We start from the raw sequence: 11,200 nt of genomic DNA, 5'->3' as shown, positions 1-11,200 counted from the left end.
CTCAGGAAATGCAGGTGTTGTTGAGCCCTTTTTACCGCAGTCGTGGTATAACAGACCAGGTGAAGTTATTGGAGATGTGGATGCCAAGACATTTGAAGTTCTGAAGCCTTTCCACACATTCACCCCCTATGAATAGTGGAAAAAATGTTCCCTGCTGCGCTTCCTGAAATCAATTATGAGTTCCCTATTTTTTTTTGTGTTTAGTATTAGGTTATTGACTGAGCACCACCTCACTAGCCCCTGGACCTCATCTCGGTATGCAGACTCACCTTCTCCTGATGTTAGCCCCACTACTGTCGTGTCATCCACAAATTTGATAATAGTATTTGTGGAATGAGCAGGTGTGCAGTCGTGGGTGTACAGTGAGTACAGAGTTGGGCTCAGCACACAACCCTGTGGTGAGCCGGTGTTGAGCTTTAATCCGGGTGCAGGTGTGGGTGGGCAGGCCGAGGTCAGATACTTTGCTAATCAGTATATTAGGGATGATTGTGTTGAATGCAGAGCTATAATCAACAAATTGCATTCTTGCATAGGTCCCACTATGTTCCAGATGGTTAAGTGGAGAGCTATGGCAATAGCATCTTCTGTTGATCTGCCCTGCCTGTAGGCAAACTGATACTGGTTGAAGGCTGGGGGGAGACTGGTTAGAAGGTGTGTCAGTAGCAGTCTCTCAAAGCACTTCATGATAATGGGAGTTAATGCAACTGGCCATAATCATTTAGATTGTCAATGGTGTGTTTCTTTGGGACAGGGATGATGACTGCTGATTTTAGGCAGGGTAGGACAATGGCTTGTGCTAGAGACAGGTTGAATATGTCAGTGAAGACAGGGCAGAGCTGGTCAGCACATACCTTGAGTACCTTCACAGGTACCCCATTAGGGCCGGCCGCCTTCCTTGGGTCACCATGCTAAGTGCACGTCTCACTTCATGTTCCAGTAAAGTGAGTGCACAGGAGCCAGCGGCTGGTGGTGCCGGTGAGTCCGAGCAAGATGTTTTTGCCTCAAAACAGTTCAGTTCTTCAGCCAATGAGCATTTGTGTTGGTGGGTATGGCGCTGCTGGCCTTATAGTTGGTAATGTGCTGTATGCCCTGCCATACCCTTCTTGGATCATTTTCCAAGAAGTGGTCCTCCACTTCCTTCTTGTAGGCCCGCTTGGCGATCTTGATGCCTCTCTTCAGGTCAGCCTGGGCAGTGCTGTACATGCTGGTGTCCCCTGACCTGAAGGCAGTGTTGCAGGCTCTGAGGAGTGCCTGTCTTCCTTTGTCATCCAGGGTTTTTTGTAGGAAAACCCAGAGGTGGAAGGGGCACTGCTCTTTAAGCATGCTTCAAACTTCAATACACACGGTCCAGTGTATTATTCCCTCTGGTGGCACATTTCACATATTGGGTAAAATTGGGGAGCACAGTTTTTAAGCACGCTTGGTTGAAGTCTCCAGCTATGATGTGAACCCCTTCAGGATGAGCCTGTTGCTGTTTGTTTAAGACATTGTGCAGATGAGCTAGGGCTGTGCTAGTGAACTGACAGCTGTAATTATTACAGCTGTCAGTTCTCTCTGCAGATAGAAAGGCCGACACACAACTGACAGAGCCTGTAGGTCAGGGGAGCAGTGAGTGTGAATTATACGGCTGTTTGCACACCAGTCATTATGCACATAGACACACAGTCCTCCTCCTTTGCTCTTACCAGACTCTTTGCTTCGGTCCTGGCGATGGGTCGTGCGGCCTGCTAGCTGCACCGCATCGTCGGTTATCAGTGGATGAAGCCAGGTCTCCGTTATTAAAAGCACACCACAGTCTCTGATCGTCGTCTCAGCTGCTAACTGTAGCTCCAAATGATCAATTTTGTGAGTAATGGCGTTGGAGAGAAAGATGCTTGGTAACGGAGGTTTGTGCGGCTGTCTCTTTAGCCTTGCCAGTAGCCCCAACTGGCATCCCCGCTTCTGCTTCCTCTCCCTCCGCCGTCGCTTTCCAGAGCCGAAAACAATTCAGGGAGGCCCCGGGGATCTGGAGATGTCATCTGGTATGTTGTGTGTCCTATGGAAGTCACTTGTAACATCGGTATTTTGTTGTATTCCGACGTTATGCATGTCCTTGGTCCTAACAAAATGCTGTATTGTCAGGTATTTTTTGGACTTACACCATAAATTCAAGGTGTAATAAGTGTTTTCTAACTTTATCGTCCTCTCTAGGTGACCGACAGGCAAGAGTATTCTGTCCCTCTACACTAATCTCTGGCACAGTTCCCCCTCTCCTCTCGCTCTTCCTGTCTCGCAGTGTTATTGTGGATGATAATTATGTGACTACAGGAGTCAAATTGCTGAGGATTCTTTCCTGTTATATTAATACTGTATTTTCAGCTTGAGATATGGTTTGATACTCATTACATTGTCCTCCACTGCTGAAAAGTTTAAAATTCCAGGAGTGTACTGGACAGTAAGTTTTGAAAGCCAGAAACCCCTAACACCTCCCAAAGTGTTTTTTGGGTCACTAACACTGATCAATAACTCCACAGATGATATGTTATGGTCATTTTGTGTTATGGGGCGATATAAATCTTACTCATTGCCCCTTTAAACGGAGTCACTGAAGGAAGTTTAGTGCGAAACATCGATACAGGCGATGATCGCTGCATTTCAATTCTACCCCACGATTTATCATTCCAAAGACTTGCATGGCAAAAGTGGCAGGCCTCGGGGAGTGCAGCAAACCAAACTCCATCTACTTTTTCCTCATTTAAAAAAAAAAATTTTTAGGTTCGGGGGGGTGGGGAGTGTTAATAAACTGCTGATTCAAGCAGCATGATTGCTGGCAGCATACACCTCCACTTAACTTAACGGCCCTCATAAAATTAACAGTGGCAATAAAACACATACCGCCAAAGTATGTTTCTAATGACACCTGGAGCCCTGCAGGACATTTATGTAGGAAATTATACAGTAAAATATTATTGAAGCCAACAACTGCACAGGATCAGAGTGCAGGGTGATAGGAGGAGGGCACAGTTTGAAACACAGGAGCAAATCTACTACTTGTATTTGCTAAAAACAAAAAAAATGCATTTCCAACAAAAAAAAAGAGAAAAAAAAGAAGCAACTTTTACAGTATCAGTACAGTAACTTTTACAGTTTCCCAGCTTAATCGGACCTCTGCCACTGTTCAACCCTACCCATGTGGCTGCCATTCGTTGTTTACAGCCATCCCTGCAGCCATTTTGATACAGCTATTGACACTTGTGTATGCCATAGTGCTTTCTGAAGATACCGGAGGTGGTAAATTGTATCTACTGTAGAAGCTACGTACCTAGGCAGTGGGAAAAAGCCATTACTCAGGGCAGAAGTCTCAATATGTTTCAGGAAACCCAGGAGGAACATGGAAATTGAAAAATCATCCGCACGGCACTGCAATGTGGAGTAAATGGTCCTAAGCTTTGGTGAGGCGGGGGGAGCGGAGGTGTGGGGTAATCTTATCTGTTGGTCTTCGTGCTGCAGTGGGCAGTATATAGCTCATTATTTTTCAATTTGTAGGTGTGTTTTAACACTGAACCTGCCCGTTAAATTGCCAGTGTAGGTCATGTAATTAGGCTACCTGTATACTGTTTTCTTGCCAATACGAGAAAATGAAAAAGAAATGAAAATAAAAAAAACTAAACTATGACAATCTAAGAAGTGGCTTCAAATTACAACTCTGGGTCTTAATACATGGTCAGCAGGAATAGCATGTGACCCTTGACAGGACAAACCATGTGATGTTGTGTTTCTTGAAAACAGGGCCTTGAGGAAACCAAAAGACCTGTTTTTGTATTTACTTAATTTCTTCCCAGAAACAAGCTGTCTACAATAGTTATTATATTATTTGATGAGTCATATATAAAAAATATTACTCAGACCAATATAGTGAATAAAAGCCATGCCACAGCTCTGTGAAGTACAAAACATGAGTGAGCTGTACTTTAAAAATAGCGTGTGACATTTCAAAGCAATGTTTAAAAGCCTAAACAAGCTAGCTTGAGGCGCTATCTCTGCAGGTACATGCACATAACACTTGCAGGGTAGACTATGGCTTTAGGCTGCCGTTTCATAAGTCTATTAGCATGTTGTTGCTATTGCTGTCTATTTTAAACCATAACTGCCATAACTGTTTGGCCACTTTAGGGGAGTTAAAACAAGCTATAAACACAATGTTAGTAGCATAATTTAGCTTTTAAGTTGACATGGGAAAGGTGCTAATGTACACATCCAGTAGATATGAAAAACACGTTGGCATTCATTTGGGATCATGTTTTGACCACTGGTAATGCTATGCTAAATGTTGCTAGCTTTTGGTGTTGCCAAGTTACCAGTGTTGCTAAATGAAGTGGCATACACATTTTTAAATATATAATGTTATTACATAGGCTAAACACACATATACAATATTTAAAACACTAAAGAAAATTCAAGAAAAAACAAACTAGCCTTATCCTAACTCACTCTCACTAGCTATTCTTAGTAATTAGGCTATTTTTTAAGCTGCCATCATGTCATCAATATGCATTAAATTATTTGTCTAATATCGAGAAAACAACCGTGAAACTAAAACAATGCACTCAAAGATCAAGTATAGCTTAGGGGAACTGCAGAGTCATGTGGTTTAAAGTCAACATGTATTGATTATAGATGCTTTAGGAGTACTGGCAGAAAATATGCTGACAAACTGTTGTATACTGTGACAAAAAAGAGAAAATAAGCTGAAATATTCATGGGGTCACGGGGGGGAATGGACCCTCTCCAAGCATGAACTGAGCAGAAGGCATCACAGGTAGGCACAAGTAACAAGGCCAATAAAAGTGGGCAAACACATGGACAGTACACTCTGTCTGTAATCACTCTTTTTGTTCACTCATACACTATTCCCTTTGAAATACATATTTTATTCTATTGGGGCTGGTAAATTCAGATGTCACCATCACTGACAGCTTCACTTTCAACTAACTGCAATGTTCACATCTATCAAAGATGAAGCATTGCATCGTGGTAATCATAATATTAAGTAGTGTTCATGCTATGGGTACAACATATAAATAATGCATACCTTTTCTACTCAGATACTGGACATTCAAATGAAATAGTGGAAAGTAAATATAGTGATCCAAGTAACAAATGGGCAGTGATTTCAGACATGGCATTACACTCCCATTTATATTTATATATAGGCAATTTAGACTGTTTTGAATGTGGTAATAGTGTATTTCAACTGGATGGAGCCCACTTAAAATACAGAATATATTCATATGTACATGCTTATCTTTTCAAATGTCCTGTTTTCGTCTGTAAAATGCTTTTAAAACCAGGTGTGGGAGGAATTGTAGACATAAAGAAAATGCTTTAAGATCACGTGTACAGTCAGGAAAAGTGTCTACAAAGCATCCTCCATCTTAAAATGCAGTTTACTGACTGACAGCAAGAGGGCATTAAAAGCTTATGGCAGAAGCAGGAGAAAATATGCCTCTCCAAGGGCTCTCTCTCTCTCTCTCTCTCTCTCCCTCTCTCTCTGCTCAGCTACAGGAAGCTGAATTCTGTATATTTAGAGGGAGAAACAATAGCCTGATCTCTCCGGTGTTTATGCTGGTGTCCCATTTTCTGCCTAACCACTCTTGTAGTCCTCCTACACACTGTACCACAACACTTAAAACATTGTCATTGAAATCAGCGTGTGAAAAAGCCCTGTCGCAGTGTAAACACCGGGTTTAAAATTAACTTGGCAACCTCCACCTGTGTGTGAGGACTGCTGATGGCTGGAATCGCTGGCAGGCTGATGCTGAAAAATACTTTTCAGGTGAAGATATGAGGACTGCCGTCATATCACAGACAGCGTCTAAAAGTAACGCTCTGGGTGTCTGTGCTCATGACTACACAGCCTTCAAACTGCTTGCTTTTAAACTTGATGACTCAGGATGGGTGTTAGTTTCTAACGAGAGCGAGTCAGTGTTTCTGACGTGTAAATCACTGTCTGCACTGTGCTCCTGTCTTGCTCAAAGTATATATTAAAAAAACCTCTCTAATGTCTTTATTTAGCCTTCATTTTTAAATGATACTATTATTTAAAGTCCTTATTATAATGCCTTATTCAAATAGTAGATCTTATTTTAGAGTCAGGTTCAAATCCATGAATGCAGATTTAAATGCAAGTTGAAGGAGCATTATAATCTTAGTAGGACAAGGACACAGTTACAGTTGATGGTATATAAGAGGTATGAATAATAGTAGTAGTAGTAGCAGTAGTACAATACTTTGAGTAAATAAATAAGTTACTAAAAACACTTACTGGTATTTTTCTTCTTAAAAATAGAAGCAGCAGCATCAGAGTGGGAAAAAAGTAGTATCGATTGGGGTGACATTTTATTGTTCACAATCAGAAGTACAAAACTGTAGAATCTCAATCTATTGATTGCACGTAAGGAGTGCAGCTATACATCACTGTGGGTGCAAGGCTATTTCATCCTCTTGATTAAGACCCCCAAGGGTGAGGGTTTAAGGAGTGGAATTGTAATCACTCTCCCTTTGAAGAAGAGGAAGGTTATTTATATCTCTTCTTCTTGAGATTTTAACATCTTCAATGCCTGTGTGTCACCAAGAGGACAGTGAATGTTTGTCCACCCACCTGACTGCACCGCTCTTCAAATAAAAGCATGGTGCTTAGCTATCTTGCTATATTGTCATTTCTCATTAAAAAGAGAAAAAAGGTTATTATTGTCATGTGATGGTGTGTAGCAGAGACTGAGTGTATCATGGTGACCAAAATTCTGCTAATGCTATTTCTAAATATAACACGACATTCTGTGTCTGAGTGATGGGATGATATGAATTTTTCAACTATGGTACATTTTCCAATTCTGTTTATGCGTGTTAGCTCATCCTTTAATATTTCTGGTGTTAAAAATTTAGGGATCTGCAAATCTGTTAGCAGGACAGCTTCACAGAGATATTGTATATATTTGATTATGTTCCTGTCCTTATGGTATTCCTTTATAATTCATTCATTTACCAAATTTATGTTATTAGTCATTAATAAATGATGATATATTCATAATGCTTCAGAGAGCAAATACAGTGTTTTCTTTACTTTTTTTTCACTATTCATTTATAGATAAAACATTCAAAGTTACGCAATATAATGGTCTCATGTTATCTAAGGCAGGAGAACAAAGCAGCCATAATTATTTCTATGAACGTTATTGAAAGTGAAGGATGCAGCAGCATTATTGAATGGTAGGTTTCATTATAACCATTAAAATCAACACTGCCCGCAAACCACATGCCCTCCTTTTTTGTCAATTGTACACAATCAACTCGGCATTGAGTGTATTACTCATAAAACAAAACAACACACTGGTTTGCACATTTCAAACTAACAAAAATTGTCTTTGGCATTGCAGATGATCAAGGTAAAATTTGAACTACTGTGCTGCTGAGGCTGCTGTTCCGAATGGGGAAGTCACAAGGTCCTTTACTGCATTTTGTCTATGTTGTCCTCCTTGTCTAATACTTTCTCTTTTACTCAAAGTCTTCTTTTTCATCTTGGATTAAGAGATCCACCATATTACTCCCCCCAGTCCACCAAATCAGTGAAATAGGAGCTCAGGTTCTTTTTATAGTCCTATGAAAGCTGCCCTCCACTACAGGAAGGACTATTTTGTTCAACCACTATGTTGGTTGCCTGGTAATTGGTGGGTTTGATAGCGAGAGTAGCGAGGGACACACTGGCAAGAGAACGTGGGCAGTTCTTGTGACAGTGTCATGGTCCCCCCCTTGAACTCTTTCCCAATGTCCCAGTCACAAAAATACATCTCTACGCACAAATGTTTATACCAGCTGCACACAAATCATTTTGAAACATTTCCATTTTTGTATATTCTGGGCCAATTTAGGAATAATTCAAATGAATGAAGAAAAGTAAAAATAAAATGTTTTTTGGTGGTACATGGGATTAAATTTTGCTCATGTTCAAGCACAAATGACTCGGTTAAGGTAATGGAAAGATAACGGGGAGGGAAACTTTCCTCTCCATGGTTGAAATCATGGTAGAGGGTAAAAGAAAAAGAAAATCCAACAAAAAAAGAAAATATGACCCATAGACACAATAACACATTGCATTATTTCGTCTTTTGCTCCACACAGTCATAATTCCTGTGGCTGTTACAAGTCTCACAATACCAAGCATATCATTCTAGACCTTTTTACAAATTGCAAGTTACTGATATTGTTGTTTTTCTTGAGAAGACAGTCTGTTCAAAATTAACATGCAATACTTATAGTAGCCTTTTTACAAATGCAGGCCAGCTTTTATGTTAAATACCAAACAATTACTTTATTAGGGAACTTTTAGAAATTGTTTTGATGAATACATTTTTATGTGTATTTATGTATTTTCGAGGTAAAACCCACTATTAGATTAGATTTTAAAGAATGTCTTCTAAACTGCAACACACACATCCGGTGTCATATTTAATGTGCGTCAACTGACTTAAATATGACATTACAAATATGTTACATCACAGAAATACTAGAAAGAATGTATGAATTATAGACATGACATTGATTGTATAAATTAGGCCTTTATTCATAATCTACTCCAAAGTATCTCAACAATTGCAAAACCATGACATTATTTTTAACAAAAAAACATTGAAGTGAACAACTGGTTATGACCTCTTTAAAAATGGAAACCGATGGATACTTTGCCATTCTTTACAGGCAGTGTCCTTGAACAGGAAGCCTCGCTATATGAGTCACAGGAGGTGAATATGCACTAGACTTTAAAAAAACAAGCTGATAAGACAGACTGTGCATTCTGACACAAAAGTCTGAATGGAACAGACTAGCTATATTCACTCAAATGACCCTGATGAGTATTTGTAAAAGGGCAACACAACCCCCATGGTCCCAGATGTTAACAGCTTTGCTAGGGAAGGATGAATCACAAATCTTAAAACACTGGCTCTGTTTAACTTTGAATCCGCTGCTGATTAATGAGTGTAAGGACTCCCCCATAGGAGATGTACAAATATCCTCCTAATCTGAGACAGACTGTTGTGAAGACTTATTTGATTCCTTTAAAAAAAAAAAAAAAATCCAATATGTTATTTGACGAGCATCCTTCAGGCAACTTTCAATTTAACTTCTGCATTTGCACGATGCTATCCTGCTTTTAAGTGCGTCTCTTATATCTTCCCAATAACTGTTAAAACAATGGCAATAAGCTGAACAATTTCTTTCCCCCTCCAGGATACCATTTTTTAGATCAAATTCCCATTCAGTCTACTAAGGAAGTCATCAGGGTCACATAAAACACCAGCCAGAACAAATTTATTGTAAGCTGCTCGCCGTACATTTAAGGAGGCCAAGAGTTTTCGCTGCTGCAAAGTAAGACTAAGGCCTCTGTTCATGCCTTATAGTCAATTTAATGCTTGACAAGCATGATTATTTCTTGAAGACACACATAGAGTCAAAGAGTTAAAAAGGAGTTATGCTGTACTATTTCTTGGCTGGGATTAGTTGCTAGGCCAACAACAAAGACACCAGGAAGTTATGGCTCTCATCCAAGAAAACAGTCAAGTAAACCCCATTAAATGACACATTTTAAGATGAATATTAAACAAAACAAACAACAAAACAGTATTATCAGCAAGAAGCAACTTTTATAGCTGCTGGTAGCTGTTTCCTCCTGGTTCCAGCTTAATAATATCAATAGAAAGAGTGGCATCAATTTTCTAACAGAAACCTCAGAGAGACAGAAAGCAAATATGCATATATGTTTAACTATATATTTAAGTCGACTATTTACATGTCAACAGCTTGAACAGTTGTTATTTTGCTACTCTTGGTCTCGCAGTGTCAGAGTCTCTGGGCTCGCACTTCCACGATGGAGTGTCATATTTTTATTGAGAAGGTTTATTGAAAGAGGTGGAGGAATTGTCTACATCAACATAGATGTAAATACTTGATATATAATAATCAAGTGGCTTTTTTTTCATGCATTTTTATACATATTTGTGACACATCCTCTATGTTTAAGCTGCAGATGTTAATTTCGCAGTTATATGAATACTCTCCATTATTGGCACACGATGGATTACTATTTCCAACTGCAAATACGCATTACAGCCCGCTACAATCTGAGAAATGCAATTTCAGTCTCTAACAGAACAGTTGTTGTTCAGACTATTGCATTGGCCGCAAAGTTGAAAAAGAAGCCGAGCAATGCATCTTCCCATAAGCCTCTTCTCACTCCAACAATGGGGAGTGAGCTCTTGCACCGCGACAGAATAAACGGTGAAAATAGAGTATTAGGGATTGCTCAGATACATTTGTTCTGCGGGTCATTTCAATCCAGCAGGGTCAGCCTTCCTATTACCCTATTGTTGACATTATGTTGAGTTTGGGTTTGGATCGTCTGGGCTGGGTTTAACCATTTAAAACAAATGTGCAAAGTTCAGAGTGTGGGGCTCAGCTCTTATGTAAAATACTTCATGAAAAGTTGGTCTCAAAATTAGACTAGGAGAATGAAAATATTTACATTACAGGAGTAGGTGAGGTACTCATACATATGGATAAATGAGCTTTGAATAGGAAGCATGATGGATACAAGCCCCAAACAATATGTAATAAGTTTTGAATGAACACTCACTCATTATTGTTCCTCTTTTTTCTTTTTGTTCTGGTGATACACATTTTTATGTGTGCAATGTACTGCTGGTCATATGATTTTATTTTTATTTTGGTATCCCTACTTAGCATATTGGGAATTGCACATTTTGGTAGAAGGTGGAAATAAACCAAGCGAGATCAAGCAACTAAGCATTTTCCCTTCTCAGTCTTGCATATCTGGAACCAACCATCTGCTCAGGTAACCACCGAATCACTCCAAAGATACGTAGTAACTAACAAAACCATCATCTAAGTGTTACTTCTGACATCACCCGTGTGTGCACCGACTTTAATAAAATGTCATTTACTGCAGAACAGCGTTACTGCACTTGACGGTGCTCAGTCGCTGAAGGCTTAACGACGCACACCTGTTTTCACTAATGAGCAGGTGATCAGCCCCAACATCACAGGCAAAAACAACAGAAAAACATCATACATCACCACGGATCATACATAACCTCACAGAACACAATTAAAACTACATTCACAATTTAAGTTTTAGGTGTTTGTTGTT

This window comes from Scomber japonicus, chromosome 24 (assembly GCF_027409825.1).
Source record: "Scomber japonicus isolate fScoJap1 chromosome 24, fScoJap1.pri, whole genome shotgun sequence".
NCBI classification, from domain to species: domain Eukaryota; kingdom Metazoa; phylum Chordata; class Actinopteri; order Scombriformes; family Scombridae; genus Scomber; species Scomber japonicus.
This window is presented reverse-complemented; position numbering follows the sequence as displayed.